This window comes from Erinaceus europaeus, chromosome 21 (genome assembly GCF_950295315.1).
Source record: "Erinaceus europaeus chromosome 21, mEriEur2.1, whole genome shotgun sequence".
Lineage (NCBI taxonomy): Eukaryota > Metazoa > Chordata > Mammalia > Eulipotyphla > Erinaceidae > Erinaceus > Erinaceus europaeus.
Genome location: NC_080182.1, coordinates 20,782,027 through 20,808,502, shown reverse-complemented (window position 1 = coordinate 20,808,502; position 26,476 = coordinate 20,782,027). Strand labels below are relative to the sequence as shown.

At 40.3% G+C, this 26,476-nt stretch overlaps 1 long non-coding RNA gene across 1 annotated transcript; it reads right to left on the bottom strand.

Moving 5' to 3' along the window:
* Positions 1 to 2,336: 2,336 nt before the first annotated feature.
* Positions 2,337 to 18,160, bottom strand: LOC132535247 (uncharacterized). The gene is made up of 2 exons (XR_009547016.1): positions 17,908 to 18,160; positions 2,337 to 2,507 (listed from the first exon to the last, which is right to left on the bottom strand). It is a non-coding gene; the product is annotated as an uncharacterized LOC132535247 (long non-coding RNA).
* Positions 18,161 to 26,476: the final 8,316 nt, after the last annotated feature.

Sequence of the window (26,476 nt, the reverse complement as noted above, 5' to 3'; positions counted from 1 at the left end):
TGGAGCAATTTTCACCACTGTTGTTTTACATTGACGGCAAGCTCCTGTAGAGGCCCACAAGAGGGTTTATGATATTGTTCCTGATGGATATGACCAGTCATGGTGGAGAGAGGGATCTGTTAGAGGTCTAGGTCTATTTTATCTATGTGGAAATTCCAGGATTCCCTGACTAGGGCCCCCAGATGATGAGGTTTGACTCTCCCTCTTTATGGAAAAAGTCATCCCAGAGCACTGAAGTCCCAGAGATGACAAGAACAAACAAATTAATGCTAGTAATGGCTTAGGAAAAAAGAAGTTTACTTATCTCCTGATAAATAGTCTAGAATGAGCTATCTTGGATATGGCTGTTCTGCTCTAATATGCAGAGATCCTTTAAGCCTTCCACCTTACCATTGCCCTGTAAGTTTCTTGAATAGTCACATGACTAAAGTGGGCTCACTTCCACACTGGTACTAGAACTAGGATGAGAAAAACAGGATCCAGGTCAATCTTTTAGGAGAATACAGAAAAGCTGCTTGCAAGTTGTGGTATATAGACACAATGGAATACTACTCAGCTATTAAAACTGGTGACTTCCCCGTTTTCAGCCCAACTTGGATGGAGCTTGAAAAAATTATGTTAAGTGAAATAAGTCAGAAACAGAAGGATGAATATGAGATGATCTCACACTCAGGCAGAAGTTGACAAACAAGATCAGAAGAGAAAACACAAGTAGAACCTGAACTGGAATTGGCATATTGCACCAAAGAAAAAACTCTGGGGTGGGTTGGGGGGAGAATACAGGTCCAGAAAGGATGACAGAGGACCTAGTGGGGGTTGTATTGGAAACCTGGGAAATGTTATGCATGTACAAACTATTGTATTTACTGTCAAATGTAAAACATTGATTCCCCAATAGAGAAATTAAAAATAAAATAAAGTCCTCTACTTAAAAAAAAAAAAAGCTGCTTGCTTTGTGTTTACCCACACACTGGTCTAAAGTAAGTCACATGATCACACTTTGGTGCAGGGGAGACTGAGAGTTGTAATTCATTTTCCTTGGGTGGTTATCTGACTTGCTAAAACATAGTGGTTCTCTTACTAACATGATGGGGAAAATGTATAGTTTTTCTAAGTCTCTGATTAGAATATCTCCTAGGACAACCATGTGTCAAAAGAACTAATATTGCCTGTATACTAGACATTTACATGAAACAATTAATGAAAACAATACTCACAATTAGAATATGTGTCCTGTGGCAAATACTGTTTCTAATAGACAGGTAATACATTCATTATTCCTATATCTGTATCATTCCTCTGTTGTTCTCCTGTCATCTTTAGCATCTTTTGGAGATGTTAAAGTAGGTATTTTCCAGGGCTACATACTTTTGTTGATCAGTCAATAAATGGTCATATGCCTACCTGTTCTCATGAGAAATAGGAACTAAGAGAGATTCCTGCCAAAATGAAATGAAATGGTATTGATTGATAGAGGCAGAGAAACTGGTCCGTGGGAAGTTATTTCTCAGCTTTCGTGGTGAGGGAATGTGGCTAAGGTTTCCAGGAATTTGAAATTTTATTAGAATCCAGAAATCTAGACTTTTAGGCATATAATTTCTACTTATAAAATATTGGGGGGCCAGGTAGTAGCACACCTGATTAAACATTCACATTACAGTGCAGAAGGATCCAGGTTCAAGCTCATGGTCCCCACCTGCAGGGGGAAAGCTTCATTAGTCATGAAGAAATGCTGCAGCTATCTCTGTCTCTTTCCCTCTCTATGTCCTTCTCCGCCTCAATTTCTCTCTGGCTCTATCCAATAATAAATGATAAAAAAATTAAAAATCATATTGGCTCAGACATTTCAACATCATTCTATGGATTAAAAAGAAACATCTCTGTAAGTTGAGAATGGTCTCCATTCTCTGATACCCATTTTGAGGAGTTGGGTGAAGATGGAAAGTAATATTTTATAGTGAAGATGGAAAAATTATATGTACTCAAGGTGAATAATAATGATCATATCTGATTTTTTCCACAATAAATCTGGCTTTGAATTAGGAATTTTCCTTATTTCATTCAAGTGGGTGGGAAGTTTAGGATGGATACTGTAGCTATTATGCTTTATTCAGGCAGGAGATATTTAAAATCGGTTTGAATTGGCTTTGATTTTTGACCAAATTTCATTTTCAAGCAAACTGCCTCCCTTTGTTAATGTCTTGAGCCCCCCCCCCCCCTTTGGGAGGGTTGTGATAGTGTAATAGAATCTCAAGAAGCTTGCTTAAATTATCCTTTGTGCACCTCTCCACAGTAACAGAATAGTGTCAGGTGTAAAATGTTTTAAAACAACAAAGTGACCTTTAAAGAAAAGCAATTTATTCATAAAATAAATCACCAGGAAAAAGGAAGGAAAGGTCTTCTTATATATTGCTCGTATCGGGTCTCTGAACTGGTGATTGTTTTGCATCACTTGCGTTGGTTACATGCAGTGTATGAAGAGTTCCTTATTTCAGAGCTGATGGGTCCTGTGAAAGAGGAATACTGAGATTTACTACAGTACAAGAGACATCGTCTGTTCTGCAGAAAGCCCCACAGGCAAAAGCAGTGGCTGCCAAATGCAAATGGTGAATGAACACTTCCAAAACACTGGCAATCTGCAGTTAAACATCTTCAAAACCAGACACATTTTCACAGGATAGCTAAACCCTTGATCTCCCTTACCATCATCATCACAATAATACTACTTACAGATACTCATCACACCGATCCTTTGAGTCATATATTGTATAAACTGCAATATATGTTTCATCTCACTAAAGTCTCTCAACAACTCTATGACTAAAGGGCTATTATTCTCATTCTTCTGAAGAGGATATTAATATTTGGGCATATTAACTAACTTGTCCAGTCTCATTCATTTGGAAGTGATGTTACTTGGCTTCTAATCTAGCACTACATGGTATGAATGCTCATAATTCTATGAGGTAATGGAAATTTCGAAATCTGAGGTGGAGCCAACCTGTGGCATACCTGGTTGTGCACATACATCACCATGCTCAAGGACCCAGGTTCAAACCCCATCCCTACCTGCAGGGGCACGAGGTGGAATCTGGGTGGGGCTTTATAAGTGGTGAAGCAGGGCAGCAGGTGTCTATCTTCCTCTCTCCTCTTTCTCTCTCAGTTTCTGTCTCTACCCTAAATAAATATATAAAATATTATTTAAAAAGAAAGAAAAGTGAGGTGGAAAGGAGAAAGGAAGGCTAATTTTGGAGCTTAATTCCTTTCCCAGAAGATAGGTCTGAACAGAGTGCCTTCTTGTAGGACTTTCTGGAGATGAAGGAAGTAGGCTGCTGAAGGCTGAAGAGAGAGAAGCCAGAAAGGGAAAGGGAGGCAGCAAACAAGCAGTAGAAGACTTTAGCAACCAACTTCCAGTGCTTTGCAATTTTGTCAGCAGTGTAGACAACTTTAAAAAAAAATTTTTTTAGATTTATTTATTTTCCTTTTTGTTGCCCTTGTAATTATTATTGTTGTTATTGATGTCGTCATTGTTAGATAGGACAGAGAGAAATGGAGAGAGGAGGGGAAGACAGAGAGGGGAGAGAAAGATAGACATCTGCAGACCTGCTTCACTGCCTGTGAAGCCATCCCAGGCAGGTGGGGAGCCAGAGGCTCGAACCGGGATCCTTCTGCCAGTCCTTGCGCTTTGCGTGCGCTTAAGCCGTTGCGCTACCGCCCGACTCCCCAGTGTAGACATCTTATAAACAGTTCCTTGATATTCTGACCTATTTGTGCTGCCTGAAGATGGCTTTTATGAACTATACTGGTGATCACCATCCTGGAATTCCTGGGAAATCTTTTCAGATGAAAAACTCTGTTTCCATTGTCCTCATCAGTACACTCACATTTGTTAGACGTCATTTGAGAATCATGGTCTTGCAATTATGGATCTTTTAGTGCCAGCTCAATGAGTCTAGCTAGCGAAATAGTATTTGTCAGAAGACTGGAACATACTAGTGACAGCTCAGTCAATCTCACACTCTGCTGTGTGGAAAGGGAATAGTTTAGGACTCTGTCTTGTGGGGTGTTTTTTTTTTAAATTTATTTCTTTATTGGGGAATTAATGTTTTACATTCAACAGTAAATACAATAGTTTGTTCATGCATAACATTCCCCAGTTTCCCATTTAACAATAGTGGGGTGTTTTATTCCCACTCTCACTACACTAATTAATCTAAACCTCACTCATTATGGTAACTTAATATATACCTTACTTTTATCATTTTATTTTATTTTATTTTATTGATTTAATAATGTTGACAAGCTTGTGGGATAAGATAGGTATAATTTCACACAATTCAGTTCCCACCACCAGAGTTCCATATACCCTCCCTTCATTGGAAGTTTCCCTATTCTTTTTCTCTCTGGGACTATGGACCCAGGATCATTATTATGGGGAGCAGAAGGTGGAAGGTCTGGCTTCTGTAATTGCCTCTCCACTGTATATGGGTATTAATAGGTCGATCCATATCTCCAGCCTATTTCTATCTTTCCCTAGTGGGGCAGGGCTATGGGGAGGTAGGGTTCCAGGACACATTAGTGAGGTTGACTGCCCAGGAAAGTCATGTTGGCATCATGGTAGCATCTGCAACTTGGTGACTGAAAAGCATTAAGACATAAAGCAGAACACAGTGTTTAATAATCCGGAACCTAGATGAAAGAGTATAGCAGATAAAATTTGGGGTCTTCATGTTGGAAGAAGCTAGAAAGTCTATTTTGGCTATATTCCAAGGGGACCATGACTTTATTAACTTTTGCCTGAGCCTGACAGCTAACATGCAGGTGGGTTAAAAGTATTGTTTGGGAAGATGGTGTCAGAGTTGAGAATAGGACTAGAAAGCTGGATCAGGGTAGATAGAAGCTCCCAAATATGAGGAAAATATATAAATACAGTTAACTGTAAACCTCATTGATCTGACATAGGGCCTATGCTTTGGTCATTTTTAAATACAATTGGTGGTCTGGATGCATTTATCTATATTTACAGAATGTTGTCCTTGAATATGTGAAGGGATATTTTTGACAAAGAAACTGTTTAAAGTTACTGACCTTGAATTGGGTAAGATACAAACTAGATACTTGTAGAAATGAGATGAAATGTCGTTCTGTACAATAGGCTGGGAGAATAAATCCCAGAGATTCTTATCACAGTAAAAGTGAAATAGTGTTTACTTTATTTCATGCTGGGTTTGGAGCTCCGTAGCCACATCTTGCTAAGTAGTGCTATGAAAATAGCAGTAGACATTGGGATATCTGTATTCTAGTTTTGTCTTTGTATAATATGAATTCTTAGCATCTCACGTCAAAATACGCATTTTCCTGGGAACTAAGAAAGAACATCATTTTCTCTATTTATTGACTACATCAGAATTATTCATTATATTCCAAGATGTACTTATTCATGTATTTTGCCCATTTAAGTGTTGTGTTGTTAATGTGCTTTTTCAACAATCATACACTTTGTGTACTCAGGATACGAGTACTTTGTAGGTTACCTTGCAGAAACTTAGTCCCAGTTTGTGCCTTCCCCTCCCTCCCTCCTTTTCTTCCTTCTAATCTTCCTTTTTTCCTTCCTCTCCTTCCCTCCCTGATTTTCTTCCTTTCTCCCTTTCTTTCTCTTTCTTCATTTCTTTTAGATAGAGACAGAGGCAGAGAGAAACTGAAAGAGATCATAGCACTGAAGCGTCCTTCAATGTGATGGGCATTGGGATTGAATCTGAGCCTCACACTTGAGGAAGCAACACATTTTTCAAGTGAGTTACTTTAACAGTTCCTTCCTCCTTTGCTTTCTAATGGTATATTTTGATGAATATAATATCATCATTTTAACAGTTCAATTTGCCAGTCAATCTGGACCTAGAGGTTTATACTTTTGGTGTTATGTTTAAGAAAATTTCCTGCCCCCTCCTAATTTCTTGGGTCATAAAATATTGCCTTTTATTTACTTTTTTGAAGCTTGAATGTTTCACTTTACATATTTCAATTGTTAATCCACTGGGGATTTACTGTGCGTGGTGTAAGGTAGGATTTGACTTTTACTTTTCCATAAGCACAACCAAGTCACTGTGTTAAGACTGTCTAATTCCAGGACTGTCTTTCCTGCTGTGAAGTGTCCTCTTTACTGTGCTGGCTGTTCAGTTCCTTTGGCTTATTTGTCTGCTCCTACATCAGTAAATGCATATGTGTGTTGAAAGCTTTGGATTTCCACATCGCTTGTGTTGGGATGTGAATACAGCACCAACGTAGAAGAGGAGACTTCTCATGTCTCAGCTTTTCCCCCAGCAATGTTCTGCTAATCTGGCTTGATGAAGCTTTATTAAAGTCTACCTAGTAGATATTATTGTTATCCTCTGTTAGCATCTACCCATTTGTAACTAGGGTATTGCTTGGGGCATTTAATCACTTGTGGTATTTGAATGAAAGAAATTGACTTTCAAGATGTGAACCATTTGGAAAAGGTCATATATATTTTCTAGCCTGTAGAAACCCTGGAGCCTGAGAAACACTTTTGGAGAGGAAGCTGAAAGGATAACAGCTTAAAAATGAGGGTGTGTGTGTGTGGGGGGGGGAGCAGCTGAGTGATAAGAAGTAAGAAAGGGGCTACAGAAAGTTGGGCTTCCAGGACACACATAGACCTCCCAGCAAAGCCTCGAAGGAATAGAAATTGGGGGCTCTTTTTGCCTAGTCACATCATTACTATTGGTGAAACACAATGTGAATAAAATAAAGGCACATAAAACTTGCCAGATGGAACATAGATTTAAAAAAAATATATGATTTTTGTGAATATAATTTTTTTGTCTACATTTTTCTCTCTCTGTGAATAGGTTTTACCATCATTGTATGCACTATCTCAATGTGGTTTTTATATTAACAAGACATAGTAACAGGATTATTATCTCTACATTTTAATTCAGTTCCCTCTCTGGTGGCAGTGATCATCTTTGTTGTTCCACAAAATAAATTTCTTTGCCTGCAGCACTCTCAAAGAACAGACTTGAGCGAAATTTCATGAAGCAGAGAATTTTAAAAGGCTTTAAATAAGCTAACTCTACCAGAACAAAAAAAAAAAGGAGAATACGATCTTCGGACTACATGATTAAAATAGAAACTAGGCTGCAGCTCAGGGGTCCTATCTTCTTGACTGTAGTGCTTGGTACATGGTGTATGTAGATGGTGGATATTGATACTAATTATAAGTATGAATTGACTGTGCAGGAAAGCAGCTGTCCTGAGATGAATTGGACCAAAGCCACATGGAAACACTGATTAATTAAAAACCTTGGTCCTCGTTAAAATCGCCATTCTACTTAACCGAAGCCAGTCATGGGTATACACAACAAGGTTAAAGACTGCATGCACAATTTAGCTATGGTTGTGGGCTTGACCTTTGGCTTCCGTGTTTTGTTTTTTTTTTTAACCAGAGTACTGCTCAGCTAGCTGCTCTGGTGTAGAGGGGAGGAGGTTGAACCTGGGACTTTGGAGCCTCAGGCATGAGAACCTCTTTGCATAACCATTATGCTATCAACCACCCCCCTGACTTCTGTGTTTTAACAAGATGACTCTCAGCCACCCTGGGATCAGGATCCTCTGAATCCTTACCCCAGGCAGAAACCCCTCCTCACCCATGGGCAATATCCCTAGAAGAAATGATGCAGACTTTCTTTAGAGAAGGTGGGGGATGGGACTTGTAAAATTCCACAGTGAACTAGTTTAAAGGTTCCCTTCAATATTCGGATTTCCCCAATCTTTTGAATTAATTAATTAATTAACTTATTTATTTATACCATAACACTGCTCAGCTCTGGTTTATCATGGTGCTGAGGATTGAACCTGGGATCTAGGACACTCTGGCATGAAAGTCTTTTTTTTTTTTTTTGCATAACCCTTTTAAGCTACCTCCCCAACCCCTCTCTAATCTTTTTAAATTTTTATATCTTGTTTATTTATTTTGGATAGAAACAGAGAAAATGAGAGGAAAGGGGGAGGAGACAGGGAGAGGGAGAGAGACCTGCAGCACTGCTTCACCACTTATGAAGCTTTCCCCCTGCAGTAAGGAACCTGGGGCTTGAACCTGGGTCCTTGCACACTGTAATGTGTGCACTCAAAGTGTAACGTGTGCACTCAGCCAGGCGCACCACCACAGGGCTCCCCTCTCCAGTCTTTTGAAAGGGGGCACTTTTCTTTCTGGCTCCTCCTAGATAACCCCCAAGCATGGCCATGCTATATCGTCCTCAGTACACTCTGCCCGTTGTGCATCCCAAGTTCTTCTCATTATCCATCCCCGCCTTTTAACATTCATTTTAATGAGTGAAGAAGACAGAAATAAAAGGTGACTTTAAACATGTATTTTTAAAATTTTTATTTATTTTCCCTTTTGTTGCCTTTGTTGTTTTTTATTGTTGTTGTAGTTATTGATGTCATCGTTGTTAGAAAGACAGAGAGAAATGGAGAGAGGAGGGGAAGACAGAGAGAGGGAGAGAAAGATAGACACCTGCAGACCTGCTTCACCGCCTGTGAAGTGACTTCCCTGCAGGTGGGGAGCCGGGGGCTCGAACCGGGATCCTTATGCTGGTCCTTGCACTTTGTGCCACCTGCGCTTAACCTGCTGCACTACAGCCCAACTCCCTAAACATATGTATTTAATGAGAGGGATAGAGGCAAAGGCCAGAACACCCCTGTGGTTACACGCAGGTCAAACCAGGAAGGAGCCTCCAGCTTTCTGAGTATGACTCTAAGCATCCCCTCTCAGTTCCTTCTCATTCTCCTAAGCACAGGTGGCTAGCTGTAGCATTTCATTTGGCCATGTCTTGGAGTCTCTTCTATTCCCTCTAAGGGGTTTATTTATTCATTCAGCAGTTAATAAACAAAGGATAGTTTATTAGGTGCCTACCATGTGTTAAGTTCTACTGTAAGATGTGAGGGAACAGCAGAGAGGAAAACAAAACAAAATCCTTACTAACAAGAAACTTGTCTTCTAATGGAGGCAGGTAAAAATAAATAAACAAAACAAATGAATGGTAATTAAATGTTTGTAACATGTCAGAGTGATAAGAGCTATGTATAAAATTTAGGCAAGGAAGCTCCAAGGAATTTTCTCTCTCTGTGTGTGTGTGTGTGTGTGTGTGTGTATATGATTTTTAATAGGCTGGATAAGGGAAGTTTTTGCAGACAAGGTAACATCTGAACACATTCATGAAGGAGGTGAGAGAGTGAGTCTCAGCTTTGTCTGAGGTAAGAGTATTTCAGACAAAAGCAAAGCCACAGTATGGACTTGGTGACAGAAATGTGACTAGCTTATTTCTGGGATGACAGGGAAGTCACTGTGGCTGAAATTAACTAAGGAAGGTCAAAAGTCAATGCAATGAGAATGCAGAGATAATTGGGCGAGATCCTGGAGGGCCTTTCTGAACCTAGGAAGAATTTTGTTTCTTTATTAAGTGAGCTAGGGAGGCCCAGAGGGTGTTTAGGTAAGATAAATGACACGACCTGAGATTGTGCTTCAATCTCTCTGTGGTTACTGAGCTGAGAGCAGACAACAGAAGGGAAAGGGAAAGGTGATGGAAGGTTTATCTCATAATCCAGGCTGGAAAAGTAGTAATTTGGAGAATGGTGAATGAGACAGTGGTGGTGAGAAATGTTGGCTTCTGGATAAAATTTCAAGAGTGTTAAAGACTTGACTGGTATTTGGTATGGCTATATGGAGGGAAAAGAGGAGGGTGAAAGATTGCACTAAGGTTTTTATCTAAAAGAAAGGATTTTCAGGCTCTGGGTGGTTGTGCAGCTGGTTAAATGTGCTGTCACCGTGCTGACACCGTGCTGAAGGACCTTTGGGAGGACCGGGTTCGAGCTCCCACTTCCCCCCTGCAGCAGGGACACTTCACAAGTTAAGCAGGCCTGCAGGTGTCTAACTTTCTCTCCCTGTCAATTTCTCTCTGTCCTATAGAAGAAAATAGAACAAAAAAACAAAAGGAATGGATTTTCATTTTCAGTGATGGGGTAGATCATGGGGGGTGAGAGGGTGGAGACTAGGAATCTGATTTTGGACAACAACAAATCTGAGACAGCTATGTGATATCCCAAGAGAGATATTGACAAGGATACTGGGTATAAGGCACAAAGTTTAAGGGAGAACTCTAGACTAGAAGTATAAAACTGGGCATCATAAACATAGATCACAGCTAACAGCATAAGAGTTTCCAAGATCGCCAAGGTGGTTGGTATAATTTAATAACCTGATAGTCCAAGGTTATCAGAATATTTCATCTAAACCACTAAGCTGCTCTTGCTAAGTGACTGCCTTTTCTGGCAGGGTGCAGACACACAAGACCCTACGTGATCTCATCTTATATTTCCTCTGACCAGCCTCCTCCTTTCTTGCCCTTGCTATTTCTGTTCTTGGCATACTACACCCTTACTATTCCCTGAATATGTCACATTAGCTTTGGTTTCTTAAGATAATAATTCACTACTGATGTTTTAACATTACAAAATGAAAAGATTTCATATCTACATAATGTATGTGTGAGAGTAACTCAGCACACCTACCATGAATGTGGTAGTTTTCACAGCCTAAAAGTAGCTCACTATTTATTCTTTTTTGCACATTTATTTGCTTTAATATACTTTCCATACATGAGTGAAACCATTTGGTAGCTGTCGTTCACCTCTTTCCTTATTTCATTTAATATAATCACCTCCAATTCCATCTAATTTGTCCTAAATGATATAATCTCAACTTTTGCGGCTGAAGAGTAATTTTCCACTGAATATATATTCCAAAAGTTTTATATTTAGTCATTTGTTGGTGGGCATTTAGTTGCTTCCATATTTTGGCTATTGTGGTAAATGTAGTTATAAACATAAAGAAGCACATCTTGCAAATTTGTGTCTTTGTGTCATTTGGATATATGACTAGGTATTGCTGGATGATATTGTTTATCTGTTCTGATTTTTATAATGTTGGCATTTGCCTTTCTTTCCACCTGGAAGTTTTTATCTTGTTTGCTTCCTTCAATATTGTTTTATGCTTTACTCATCTTGCGCTGCTTTACAAATTGCTCTAAGACCTAGTGACTCAAAACAATAAACATTCACTGTCTGACCATTTCTGTGGACCAGAAATTTGGAAGCAGCTTAAATGGCTGGTTCTGGTAGAGGGTTTCACATTAGGTTGAAGTCCAGTTTCAGCTGTGGCTTCAGTTCCTAGCTGGAGTTTTGACTTCCAAGGTGGTTCAGTCACATCTTTGCAATAGTAGGAGGTCTGAGTTCTTTTCCACATACATACAATTGTCTCTCATAACTGCCTGAGTGTTCCCATAATACAAGGGCTGGTTTTCCCAGAAGTGAATAGTTCAAGAAAGCAAAGTGGAAGATTTCAAATACCTTTGAGGAATCAACCTCAGAAGTTAAATGCCTTAACCTCTGCTGTCCTGCTTGGCGAGAGAACTGATTTCTTGAGGGATGGTGCTACAGTGTATGAATACCACAAGATGGAATTCATTTTGAAAGCTAGAAACCACACAGTATTATCAGAGATAACTTCTCTGATGGTCTGTGTATGATGGAATGAATGCTTGTGTTCCTTTACAATAGATATGTGAAGCCTTAAGCCCAGTGTATTTGGCATAAAGTAATAATTTATATATATATATTTTAATTTATAAAAAGGAAACATTGACAAAACCATAGGATAAGAGGAGTACAACTCCACACAATTCCCACCATCAGATCTCTGTAACCCATCTCCTCTCCTGATATCTTTCCTATTCTTTATCCCTCTGGGAGTATGGACCCAAGGTCATTGTGGGATGCAGAAGATGGAAGGTCTGGCTTCTGTAATTGCTTCCCCACTGAACCTGGGCATTGACAAGTCAATCCATACTCCCAGCCTGCCTCTCTTTCCCTAGTAGGGTGGGGCTCTGGGGAAGCGAAGCTCCAGGACATATTGGTGGGGTCACCTATCCAGGGAAGTGTGGTCAGCATCATGCTAGCATCTGGAACCTGGTGGCTAAAAAGAAAGTTAACATACAAAGCCAAACAATTGTTGACCAATCATGGACCTAAAGGCTGGAATAGTGCAGATGAAGAGTTGGGGGGAGGGGGTACTCCATTTTGTAGCTAGCTAGTAGGCATATTTTAGTTATATTCCAAAGGGCCTGTGACTATACTAGTTTTTTTTTTTTTCCCTGACCCTGAAATCTGATATTCAGGTGGATCCAAGTTATTGTCTGGGGAGATAATGTCAGGCTGGAAAAGTACCAGAAAGCTGGATCAGGGAAGAGAGTAGCTCCCTAATATGGGAAAGGGGTATAAATATAGTTGACTGTAAACCCCATCAATTTGATTGGGTCTGGGGCCCATAGTCAGCTTAGGAGCCTATGTGACCTCTGCATCCCTGTAGATCTGAGCTCACATTCTGTGGTCATAAGTAAGAACATGCTAAGCTGCCCCAGTATCAACCCATCTTCCTCAGGTATAGCACAGAGTATGTTGTCCATCCTCCCTTCAGCGGATGGAACATTCTCTACTGTTGTTGATCCAAGTTGAGGGCAAGGTCCTATGGGGGGCCTACAAAGGGGTCTATTTTGTTGTTCCTGATAGAAATGACCGGTAACAATGGAGAGAGGGATTTATTTGAGGTCTAGGCTCATCATGTCTGTTTGGGAATCTCAGGACTCCTAGAATAGGGCCCCAACTGATGGGGTGGCCTGATAGTGAGGCCACTGATAGTGAGGAGGGTATCTAAGTTTAATTAGATACTATTTCATTAGGAACTTTATACTGATTCACTGCAGACTGTTGTGTACTTTTGCTTTCAGGTATATATTTTGCCCTAATTTATGGATACATGTGAACATATGCTGTATCTCATTGGACCTTGTCTATATCTAGGTTTTGGGACTTTGTTAGGAAGTGAACTGCCTGGAATGGAATTAGAGAATACTATGAAAGTAAAGGTCTCACCGGAGTAATGAGGCTGAAGGGTTGACATTCCATGCCTGACGGCATAAAGTAATAAGGTTACATGAGGTCATAAAGCAGAGAGGTTCTATTCTGATAGGATTAATGTCCACATAATTGGGGGGGGGGCAACAGCACCTCCTCACTTTTTCTATTTTACACACCTGGAAGAGATTGTGTGAGGATAGAGAGAATGTAGTCCTTTGCAAACCAGAAAGAGAGCTCACACCAAAAATGGAATCAACTGGAACCTTGATCTTGAATTTCTGGACTCCAGAACTGCTAGGAAGATTAATCTATACAGTTTGAGACACACAGTTTATGGTGACTTCTCAAGGTTGTCTGAGCTGATGAACACACTGTTTCAAAGAGGAATCTTTCTTAACACTTCCTGTCCCTCTTTTTCACTCTTTTTTTAAAAAAATATTTACTGAAAAAGAGAGAGAACCTGATCATCACTCTTGCACATGTGCTGCCACACGTCAAACTCAGGACCTCATGCCTGCAAGCCCAGTGCACTCCTGCTGCTCCTCCTCTTGCCAGTGACAATTTTCTTGATTTGTTTTATTTACTGTCTGTCTCTCCATTCTAGAAAGTAAGCTGTCCATGGTCAGGAACTAACCTATTTAGTATACTGTTTTATCTTCAATTCTGGTTTTTGTTTATTTATTTGACAGAGACAGCTAGACATCAAGAGGGAGGGGGATAAAGAGAGGGAGAGAGACAGAGAGACACCTACAGCCCTGCTTCACCACTCCTGAAGCTTTCTCCCTGCAGGTGGGGACCAGGGGCTTAACCCTGGATTCTTGCGAATTGTGTGTGCTTAACTAGGTGCACCACCTTCCTGCCCCTTATTTTCAATTCCAAAAGCAGTGCTTGTCACAGAAAAGGGATTCAAAATTATTTGGTGAATGACAAATGGATAGTCAATCCTGGTTTATTCCTAGTTGCTATTCTTCGAGTGGCCTGGATTGTTTTTACTTTTGGTAGCCATTTACACTTTGGCACCAATTTGAAGATAGGCATGCAATAGAAATATTAAAAAAAAGAAAATCAATCTGGTGCTTGTTTTATTAATTGCAGCAGGTTATTTGGAATTCAGCACAATGAAGTATAACCCCATCTGAAGTAACTTTGAGGTTGCTCCTGCCTAAGTAATAAGTTGTTGGAAACCTGGAATTCTTGGGGCTGTTTTTCCTGCCTCAGGATGAGAATTCTATACCTTTATAGAAAGTAGAAAAAATATGTAGTGGCTAATTCTGATGAAATACTATATGTATTTTTGTGGCTATGTAATAACAAAAGATGCTGAAGCTGGAAAGAAACAGAAAATGTACTTCTGTATATTCCATTTCTTTCCTATCACGTGTATGTAGTACTTCTGCAGTTAGAAATGTAAAAAGGTAGAAGAGATTAAGTAAAAAGTAATAATGATAATTTTGAAGTTGAATGAATTCATTCCTATCTCTTCTCTCCCTCTTACTGATCAAGCTATTTGTTTAAATCTGAATCTTCTTACTCTGTAGATAAGCAGACAACAATATATTCAATAGAACTTCATTCTTGATTTAGGTAGAAAAACATCACAGTGTTGGAGTATGTTGATTTTCTCTTTTTCTTTTGAGCAGGGTTATTGTTGGGAGTTGGTGCTTAAATGATTCGACCATTTCCAATGACCTCTTCTCTCCTCTCCTCTCCTCTCCTCTCCTCTCCTCTCCTCTCCTCTCCTCTCCTCTCCTCTCCTCTCCTCTCCTCTCCTCTCCTCTCCCCTCCCCTCCCCTCCCCTCCCCTCCCCTCCCCTCCCCTCCCCTCCTCTCCTCTCCTCTCCTCTCCTCTTCTCTTCTCTTCTTTTCCCTCCTCTCCTCTCCTCTCCTCTTCTCTTCTCTTCTTTTCCCTCCTCTCCTCTCCTCTCCTCTCCTCTCCTCTCCTCTCCTCTCCTCTCCTCTCCTCTCCTCTCCTCTCCCCTCCCCTCCCCTCCCCTCCCCTCCCCTCCCCTCCCCTCCCCTCCCCTCCCCTCCCCTCCCCTCCCCTCCCCTCCCCTCCCCTCCTCTCCTCTCCTCTCCTCTCCTCTCCTCTCCTCTCCTCTCCTCTCCTCTCCTCTCCTCTCTCTTAACCCTCATGTCAGCAGCTCATTGTGTAATCTTAATGTTTTAAGTTTGAAAGTATTTCATTAAAATTTTTCTTCCCTTTTAAAAATTGCTTGTGGAACCACCAAAAATTTTCAACAGATAGTGACAACTATTCCTCTCTTTTAAAAATAATCTGGAGTGGGTGCCAGGTGGTTGCATACTCTCTTGAGCGCACACGTTATACACAGGGATCCAGGTTCAAGCCTCCATGTACCTACCAGCAGGTACCTTCACAAGCAGTGAAACAGGTCTACAGGCTATCTCTCTCATCAAATAAAATAAAAAGGAAAAAAATGGCCATATGGAGCTGTGGATTTGTAGTGCTGGTACCATGTCCCAGCGATAACCCTGGTGGAAATGAAAACATTTCTCCAGACTTTTGTCTGGAGAAACCATACACAAAATAGCAGTATTTCTTTAAAACCAATTTCCCCCCTCTCATATTAATTAACTAGTGATTTATATGACTACAGTTTAATAGTGTACATAAACACCATTCCCACCACCAACAGACTGTGTCCTATCTAATCCCCCCTCCCCCCACCCAGTGAAGCTGAACTTCTGCCCTCACTGTACAAAATAGCAGTATCAGGCCAGGGAGCATGCACAGTGGTAGTACATAGGATTTGCATGCAAGAGGTCTCAGGTTTGTTCTGCATCACTCAAAAAAGCTAAACCTGGTCAGTGTTCTGGTCCCTCCCATGCAAAAGCAAAAACAAAAGTTGATTTTTCTTTCATTTTACCTTATCTGAACATAGCTAAGTTCACAGCAGCTTAACGAATTACATATATATACATAGGAAGTCTGTAACTGTAAGGGTAAAGGCTTTGTGATATCCAGAAAGAAAGCAGTTGAGAAGCAGTCTTCACAATGCCAAAGAGAAAAGACATTTGGCTTTGCATTAAATCATCCGTTCTGTACTCCATGGGTGGCCATTTCTTTGATCGAGGATGAGTAACAGAGTTAGAAAGGGAGAGAGATAAAGTGAGGAACACACCCCTGTAGCACCGCTCCGCCACTCATGAAGTTTTGCCCTGTAGCTTTACTAGGTGGACCATCACCCCACCCCATCCTTCTTGCAGCCTTCAGTAATGTTGTAGAAGTGTGGAACAGTTTCATCCAAGCTGATCCTCGTAAGTAGCTAATGAAATATAACTGTTACACAAAGTCCTTTCTGGTTTGCAAAAACTGAGGCAGCCAGCTGACTTCACTGGCTAGGACAGGCTCCCAGTTTACTCTGCCTGGGTATAGGACCATGAAAACCTACTCCTTTGCGGGCGGATGAGATAGCTCACTGGGGCAGTATGCTTGCTGTGTCATGCTCATAACCCAGACGTGGACGGGTCTCCCACCGCCTTGTAGAAAGTGTCTGTGTAGTGGCATGTTTCTCTCTATCCCCGCCTTTCTAGTCAAATAGGTGGTCTGGAGTGGTGAAATCCCAGAAACAACAGTAAACAACAGCAAAAACAACAAAAACTGCTTGCTTTATTTCATTTTATCTAAACAAACCAACAAAACACTCTAAACATGGTAGAGGAAGACCTAGTGGGATGTTGAATTGTAATATGGAAAACTGAGAAATGTTACACGGGTACAAACTACTGTATTTTACAGACAACTGTAAACCATTAATGCCCTAATTTAAAAAAAAAAAAAAAAAGGACTTTGCTATGGTTATCTTGCTTTCTTTCTACCATTATTCTGGTAAGTATAATATGTACAGGGTAGGGGTAGATAGCCTAATGGTTATGTAAAGAGACTCTCTTGCCTGGGGCTTCAGAGTCCCAGTTTCAATCCCTCCACACCACCATTAGCCAGAGCTAATATATACATATATATAATTGAAAATATTTTAAATTTATTTTTCATGTTTGATTTAAAAAAAAAAGAAAGAGAAAGGTCAGAGCACCACTGACCTCTGGCATAGGGTAATGTGTGCTATCCTTTTGCTGTCTCTTTGGGCCCGTATTGAAAATATCTACACTTATCACTTAGCTACATGATGCCAGACTCTGAGAAGTCAGATGTGAACCTGACTGGGAGGAAAACACATTGCCCAGAAATGCTAGACTCGACACTAGCTGCAGTAATAGTGAGAATTTTTTGGTCATCTGCCTCATAAAGCCTCTTGATCCATAATAAATGTTACTGTTGCCATCATTGTCATCATTATTAATGCCACTATTTTCTCCCCTCCTGCGGTAACACAGACACCATCATCAATCTCATTTTAATCTGACCTACTCTATCGTGTGTGGGCTTGAGTTTCTATAGCAGTGTGATCATGCTTACAGGTGAGCTTTTTAAAAAGCCAGAGTAACAGCAGATCAGCAAGCTTTAAGCTAGCAGAGTGCTTGGAAGAATCTAAGTCAGTAGGGATAAATTAGTCATAATGCTGATATTGATGGACTCCGACAAGTCTAATCAAACTGGAGTGAGAACACAAGAATTCAGAAAGGCAGATCAATAGACGAGAAGACCCGCTGAAAAAACTACCTATAATGATTGGCTTTCCCATCTTTGGCCTTTTTTTCTGATTCTTCCAAGGTGGGCCAGTGCTGTGCTCCTCTCTTTTTTATTCTTCCCATCTGCAAGGTTTCCCTCTCTGACTTCTTTCCTGTGTTTACCTTTATATCCTTTCTCAGTACTTCACATCTTTATCAGCACACTCTCTCTTAGCTTTTACATTTGTATGGCCTGACACACTTCTTACAGCTTTTAAAATCTGTCAACTTACATATACTGCCAAATGAAATAGACTTCAGATTTACTTACTATGGACCGAATGCTTCTTTTCTTCAAGATTTATATGCTGAAATCTTAGCCCTCAAGGATGATAGTGTGAGGAGGCGGAAGGTTGGGAAGGTGATCACATCATGAGGGCGGCACACTAAAGAATGAGATTAGTGCCTTTACTAAAGAGGTTTCTGAGTGATCCTTAGCCCCTTTCATTAAGTGAGGACATAGTGAGAAGGGGCTGGCTATAAATCAGGAAAAGTACTCTTGCCAGAGAATATGATCATGCTGGCACCTTAATCTTGAACTGCCCAGTCTTCAGAACTGTGTGAAATAGATTCTTGTTGTTTGTAAGCTACTGTGTCATAGCAACGTGAATGGACTTAGACACTAGCTTCATAAATACCATCAATACATTTTTAAAAATTCTTTATTGGGGAATTAATGGTTTATAGTCAACAGTAAAATACTATAGTTTCTACATGCAATAACATTTCCACATAACAATACAACCCCCACCAGGTCCTCCTCTGTCATCATGTTTCAGGACCTGACCCCCCCACCTCCCACCCCAACACAGAATCTTTTCCTTTGGTGTAATATACCAACTCTAGTTCAAATTCTGCTGAGAGTTTTTCCTCTTCATCCTGTTTTTCAACTCCTGCCTATGAGTGAGATCATCCCACATTCATCCTTTTGTTTCTGACTTGTCTCACTTAACATAGTATCTTTAAGCTCCATCTAAGATGGGGTAAAAAAGGTGAATTCACCATGAACCTAAGACTTTGCAGCTTTAGGAATAAGCATCTCTGTATAACCATTATGCCATCTACTCCTGTTCACATTTCTCAGTTTTCCACATAACAATTCAACTAGGTCCTCTTCTGCCCATCAATATATTTTTCTGTTAAGTTTTTTAAAATTTATTTATTCCCTTTTGTTGCCCTTGTTTTATTATTGTTGTTATTGATGTCATTGTTGTTGGGTAGGACAGAGAGAAATGGAGAGAGGAGGGGAAGACAGAGAGGAGGAGAGAAAGATAGACACCTGCAGACCTGCTTCACCGCCTGTGAAGCGACTCCCCTGCAGGTGGGGAGCCGGGGTCTTGCATCAGAATCCTTCCACCAGCCTTTGTACTTTGTGCCATGTGCGCTTAACCCACTGTGCTACCGCCCGACTCCCAGTATCCTACTTTCTTGCTATCAGTGCCTTTAAGTCTTTAAATAGGCACTATAAAGATGAAAACACTGCAGAAAGAATATGCAGAAAGCAGTCTTTCTCACTCAAGATCCTCCTGCCTGCGAGCTCCTCTTTCATTAGTGTTTTTGTATTCCTTTCCAATGAAGTTACAATTGTGCACATATTAATCTATATCCCTCATCATGTTATAATCAAATGGCAGCAAAGGGAAGATTATTTTGCTTCTTCTTTCTTTCACTTAGTGACATAACTGAAAAATGACTTCACACCAGCACATTCGCTCATTCTTTCTAAAGCCAGCATAACATTTCATTCTTATCACACTCTGTGATTTACTTCAGTTTACTGTTGAAGCTGTAGCTTTTGATATTTTATGACTACAAACAATCCTGCAACAGACAACTTTGTATATATCCGGGAAAGGGGATACATGTCAACATACCTCTTGGGTAAATTTTGAGAAGAGGAATTGTTTGGTGACAAGATAGAAGCCATAGTGTGCTAGAGTCAACTGGGAAGGGTTCAGGAGAAGCAAATTTAGTACATCCATTCCCAGTACTGCGATCAATGGAATCCTGTGGGCAACTTAAAAGTACCCAGAGTGAGAGTGTTTGCATCATGGAAATCTGCAAACACTACACACTAGGACTCCCCCACTCCTCCCGGAGGACTGGCTGGGAAACACTGCAACTAAATTCTGACACTGCCAGAGTTAGTGCAGCCATCACAGATTAAGGTTGCTGTTCCCAATAAAACTGTCCTCACTTCTGATGCCAACTGCAGGTACAGGGGCTTCAAGATCACCTACACTTGTGATCAGCTGGCTCCAAAAGTCACGTAAATGATTCACAGAACACAGGAAAGGACTTCACTTACCAGTATATTTTTATGATGAAAGATAGAAGCCAGGATTAGCCAGATGAAGAATATTACTGGGAAGGCCCTGCAGGGTCCCAGATGTAGAGTAATAATAAGCTCCATAATAAGCTCCTTCCTGGAGCTTCAGGACATATTACAGTGCTGGCACATCAGTGCAGTCTCCAACCAGAAAGCTTTCTGGAGCATCCAGAAACTAAAAACTGAGGACTGATTATATAGGTATGGTTGATTGACTACAGAGCTATGCTACTGGACTAAATCTCACTATGTGCACTTAGCTCAGTGTGCTGTTGCCCGGCCCCACTGTACTCAATCTCTAATGCCTCTATCTCCCTCGAGTCAGGGTATTGGGCAACTAGTAAGTAGTTTTGAGTATTTTATTTTTAGTGACTGATATAATACTGATTCACAAAGTTATAAGATAATAGGGGTATAATTACATAATGTTTCCACCATGAGAGTTCTGTGACCTCATTCCCTCCACTGGAAACTACAGTAGTTTCCCCATGGTCACAGATGTGGGTTGACTATGTATCTATATATTTATATCTATGTCTATATCTATCTCTCTATATATTTGTCCTTTTTTTCCCTCTATGTTTCTACCTTCACTTCCTTCCTAAGTCACACCTATACCTATTACTACTTTCAAATGTTCCTTTTATTCCTCTTCTTTCTCAGATAAGTGAAACCGTGCATGGCTTCCTCTGCTGTTTCCCAGATTTGCTTCCCTTTCTGTGATGATATAGGAACAAGATTCCTGATGACAAATACTTCAGGTCCTGGTAGAACTGGGATTGAGAGCAGCTTTGGTCTTCTTTCCCTATCCTTTACCCCCATGGGAGTATGGGCCAAGATTTTTTTTTTAATTCCTTTATTGGAGAATTAATGCTTTACAGTCAACAGTAAAATTCAATAGTTTCTACATGCATAATATTTCCACATAACAATACAACTTTCGGGGTGTCTCTCTCCTTTTCCAGCAGGGTGGCCTCCAGGGGAAAGGTAACGGGCTGGTTCTTTCTCGCTCACGACAGGGGTGACATGAAGTACAAGACACCAGGGGACTCTTAGCGTGAATCTAGAATCTGAGTCTTTAGAATCCCAGAATCCTAGAGTCTGTTTATTGGCAAATGGACATGAGTTAAATAGAAAAGCAATGGAGGTAATTATTGTTGAAATATGACAGAAATGACAGGTTTCTTAACAGTCAGCATGCCCCTAAGGTAGAGGGCTGGTATGACAGGAATTGATGAGATACAAGACAGTTATTCTCCATGACACAAGCAACTTAATTATCCAAAGGTATTTGAGAGAAGCATAGGGGTTAAACTCATAGGGTGAGACAGAGAGAAGATGAATATCAAAGGGCCATATAGTTTGGAATCTCTCTTGTCTGGGGTCTGAGGTGTGTGATGAAGTATGTGATAAGGTGTGTTCTTCTGTGATCAGAAGGTGACTTTGAATAAGTGAATCTGCGGCCATGTGGCCTGCAGTTAATGGAGGGAAGTACTGGGGTATCTGTGGGCCTGAGAGTCAAGAAGGAAAGAACCAAGTCTGAGTTTCCCCCCTTATGCTCACCTCGGTTGAGAGAGACTTACCAAGAGGTTATCTTCTCAGACCTCCATCCAAGGACGGGGGTGGTTCTCCCTAAGCTCTATCAGGCTTACACATGTTACCAACATACAACCATCACTAGGCTGCCATCATGTTCCAGGACCTGAACCCCCAATCCCCACACCCCAGAGTCTTTGACTTTGGTGCAATACACCAACTCCAGTTCAAGTTCTGCTGTGTGTTTTTCCTTCTGATCTTGTTTTTTCAACTTCTATCTATGAGTGAGGTCATGCCATCTTCATTCTTTTGTTTTTGACTTATCTCACTTAACATGATTTCTTCAAGCTCCATCCAAGATGGGTTAAAGAGGGAGTCAGGCTGTAGCGCAGCGGGTTAAGCGCAGGTGGCGCAAAGCACAAGGACCGGCATAAGGATCCCGGTTCGAACCCCGGCTCCCCACCTGCAGGGGAGTCGCTTCACAGGTGGTGAAGCAGGTCTGCAGGTGTCTATCTTTCTCTGCCCCTCTCTGTCTTCCCCTCCTCTCTCCATTTCTCTCTGTCCTATCCAACAATGACAACAACAATAATAACTACAACAATAAAACAACAAAGGCAACAAAAGGGAATAAATAAATAAAAATAAATATTAAAAAAAATTATACCAAGATGGGTTAAAGAAGATAATTCACCATTTTTAGTAGCTGAGTAGTTATTAATTGTGTTATCCATATACCACAGCTTACTCAGCCACTCATCTGTTGTTGGACACCTGGGTTGCTTCCAGGTTTTGGCTATTAGAAATTGTGCTGCTATGAACATAGGTACACACAGATCTTTTTGGATGGGTGTGTTGGGTTCATTAGGATATGTCCCCAGGAGAGGAATTGCAGGGTCATAGGGTAGGTCCATTTCTAGCCTTCTAGTTCTCCAGACTGTTCTCCACAGGGTTGGGCTAATTTACATTCCCACAAGCAGTGCAGGAGGGTCCTTGTCCCCACAACCTTTATTAGGGGATTTGTCTCCACAACATTTGTCCTTTGTCCCTACAACCTCTCTAGCTTCTGTTGCTGCTACCTTTTCTGAGGTATGACATTCTCACAGGAGTGAAGTGGTATCTGATTGTTGTCTTATTTGCATTTCTCTGACAATCAATGTCTTGGAGCATTTTTTCATATTTTTTTCTATTTATTTCTTTATTTTTATTTCTTTATTGGGGATTAATGTTTTACAGTTGACAGTAAGTACAGTAGTTATGTACATGAATAACATTTTTCAGTTTTCCACATGACAATACAACCCGTACTAGGTCCTCTGCCATCATGTTCCAAGACCTGAACTCTCTACCTCCCACCACCCACCCCAGTGTCTTTTACTTTGGTGTAATACACCAACTCCAGGCTAAGTGCTGCTTACTGCTTTTTCTTCTTCATTTCTTTCATATGTTTATTGGTCTTTTGGATCTCTTCTATGGAGAATATTCTGTTCATATCCTCTCCTCAATTTTGGATGGGGTCATTTGTTTTACTGTTGCTGAGTTTGGTGAGTTCTTTATATAGTTTGGTTACTAGCTTCTTGTCTGACAAATGGCATGTAAAGATCTTTTCCCATTTTGTGGGAGAGGTCTCTTTGTTTGGGTGGTGGTTTCTTTTGCTGTGCAGAAGCTTTTTAAGTTGATGTAGTTCCATTGGTTTATTTTTAATTTAGTCTTCTTTGTGATTGGATTTGTTTCATTGAAGATGTCTTTAAAATTTATATGGAAAAGAGTTTTGCCAATACGTTCTTCTAAGTATTTGATGGTTTCTGTTTAACATCCAAGTCCTTAATCCATTTGGAATTTACTTTTGTGTTTGGTAAAATATAATGGTTCAGTTTCATTCTTTTGCATGTTTCAATCCAATTTTTCCAACATTATTTGTTGAAGAGACTCTCCTTTCCCCATTTAATAGTCTGGGCATCTTTGTCAAAGATTAGATATCCATAGGTGTAGGGGCTTGCTTCCAGGTTCTCAATTCTATTCCACTGGTCAGTGTGTCTATTTATGGTCTAGTACCAAGTAGTTTTGATCACAATGGCCCTACTATACAATTTGAGATCTGGTAGAGTGATGCCTCTAGTTCTCTTCTTTCTTCTCAAGATTGTTTTAGCAATTCTAGGACTTCTCTAGTTCCAGAGGCCAAGATATTTATGGGATTCAGATGGTGGGAGTTCTGGTTTCTGCAATTGCTTCTCTTCTAGACATGGACGTTGGCAGGTTGATCCATAAACTCAGACTATTTCTAGCTTTCCTAAGGTGGGTAGAGCTCTGAAGTGGTGATTTTCTGGAACACATTGGGGAGGTCATCTGCCGAGGGAGGTCAGGATAGAAACATAGTAGCATTTGCAACTTGGTGGCTGAAAGGCAGTCAGATATAAAGCAGGATAAACTGTTTAATCAATAGGAACCCAGCCTCTCTTTGTTGAGTGGGGCAATCCTCACAACTGCTAGTAGGTAGTTTCAAGTATTACCTATCTAATTACATGGTTGGTCTTTCTGGAAAAGCTGTTCTCATCTTGAAACTTTTTAGGAACCCACTCTTAAGTTCACTTTTTTTAAAATTTATAAAATAAAAATATTGACAAGGCCATTCTTTATCCTTCTAGGAGTATGGACCCAGGATCATCACGAGGTGAAGAAGGTGGAAGATCTTTAAGTTGATTGTTTAACATGAACCCTTGTGTGATCCAGGAAGCCCACCATGAATAACAGGGATGCTCTTATCATTCAGGTAGCTTCAGGGGTATAGATATTCTGTCTCAAGAATCGGGGACAAAAAATCTGGGATAATAGATCATTCAAATTCTCTACTATCACTTAATAATGTCACTGAGGATAAGAAAGTGTTGAAATATTCTTCTAAATTGTCCTGAGAAGAGGTTATACCAAATACAGTCTTATAATATAAAAGAGTACATTCAGAAAGAAAGTCTTGATAAAGATGATGCTTTATAGTAACTCACTAGAGTATGCTAGTTATTTCTTTGAGATTAGGCACGAGAAATTCTGAGTTATCTATAAGCCTCTGGGAGAATACATTTATATTCTTGCTGAGATCTTCAAATGAAGCCCAAAGCTTGCAAACCTTTCTTATGACTTTATGTTCCTGCAATATAGGCAAATAGTTGGTGAAATTTACCAGTTATTGATGGAAATGTGATTTCAAATGTCTCACTTGTGGTCTTTAACCTTTCTTCACTTCCGACTGTTTATTAGAAGTTTTCTCTATATAGATTGTCTTATATGAGTAGCTTCCATATATGGAAATCCTTGCAAATTTGGGAAAGGTCATTCTGAAGGATTGAGGAATAGAAATAAGAATGCATGTAAAAAAATAAGAATGCTTTTGAAAATATTATTGTGCATTTTTACTATTTTCTTATGTATGCCAATGCTGATAAGTTTAACAGCATTGTCAAATCGTATTGGATAATGCTTTAAAAAAGATAGCCCCAGGGATCTGCTAAAATAAAATAAAATTAAAAATAATTACAAAGAAAAACATTTGGAAGGCTTCAAGGCATGGGACCCTTTATCTCCTTTCCTTGTCTCGTGTAAGGTAGACATCCAGGGGTGTACTTCTTTGGGACACTTTTGGGTACATTTTCTTCTAAACACTCATGGGAATTTACACATTTTCCAGGAGCAAGCAGCCATGATTTCAAACACAAGTGAGCTTCAGCAGGAGACTGACAGACCTGTGGGTTCTTCTGTTTGACTGCAAAATGCAGCTTATCTCTTGGAATGGTCTCAGGGATCTTGCCATTTGCTGTTGAAGAATAAAAAAAGTCACAGTTGGTTAATCCCATCTGCTTTTGAGAAAGCAGAAAACTCGTGTCTTGGTTCTCAGACTCCGTGGAAGACATGTTTCCATAGGGCTCCTATAGGTTCACAGGATTTCAGGCTCTCCTGTAAGAAGAGTCATTAAAACCCCCACTGTATTAGTTTTCTATTACTGCTGTAAAGAGTCATGACTAATTTAGAAGTTTAAACTAACAGGAATTTTTTATGGTCTTACAGTTCCGGTGGGTACCACTAGTCTAAAACTGAGGTGTTACAAGCAGTATTTCTCCCTTCCCTAGCCTCCCTCTCCTTTCCTCCTTCCATTTTGCCTCTCTCTGACTCCTGCATCTTTCATAAAAGGACCCATCTGATTACATTGGGTTCATCTGGATAATCCAGGCTATTCTCACATCTTCAAGATTCTTAGTTTAATCATACCAGTAAAATCCTCTTTATCTTGTAAGGTAACACACAGACTGCAGGGATTAGGATCTGGATATATTTGGGGACCATTATTCAGTCTACTACACCATGAGACAAGGTGGAGAGAAAACACAGGGTGTTGAGCTTAATTCTAAGTCCATATTTAGTGAGGAAGGCAGTTTCTATGTGCTGATTTGAACATTATTTGGCAGTTAAGCCAAAGTTAAATCAGCCTCAATTTCCCTTTTCCTTGTCCTCTCACTATTATAAAGGAAATACTTTAGGTCTCAGTTTTTTCTTATTTATTTATTTATTTATTTATTTATTTATTGCTTGACCAGAGTGCTGCTCAACTCTTTTTTAAAAAATATCTTTATTTATTTATTGAATATAGACAGCCAGAAATTGAGAAGGTAGGGGGTGGTAGAGATGGGAGAGAGACAGAGAGATACCTGCAACACTGCTTCACCACTTGCAAGGCTTTCCCCCTGCAAGTGGGGACTGGGGGCTCGAACCTGGGTCCTTGCGCATTGCAACATGTGCACTTTAACCAGGTACACCACCACTCAGGCCCTCAACTCTGGTTTATGGTGCTGCTGAGGTCTGAATTTAGGACCTCTGAGCTTCAGACATGGAAGTCCTTTATCTAACTGCTGTCCTATGTCCTTAACCCTCAGATCTTTTTTTTTTTTTTTTTTTTCTCTCCTTAGGGTTATTATTGGGGCTTGGTGCT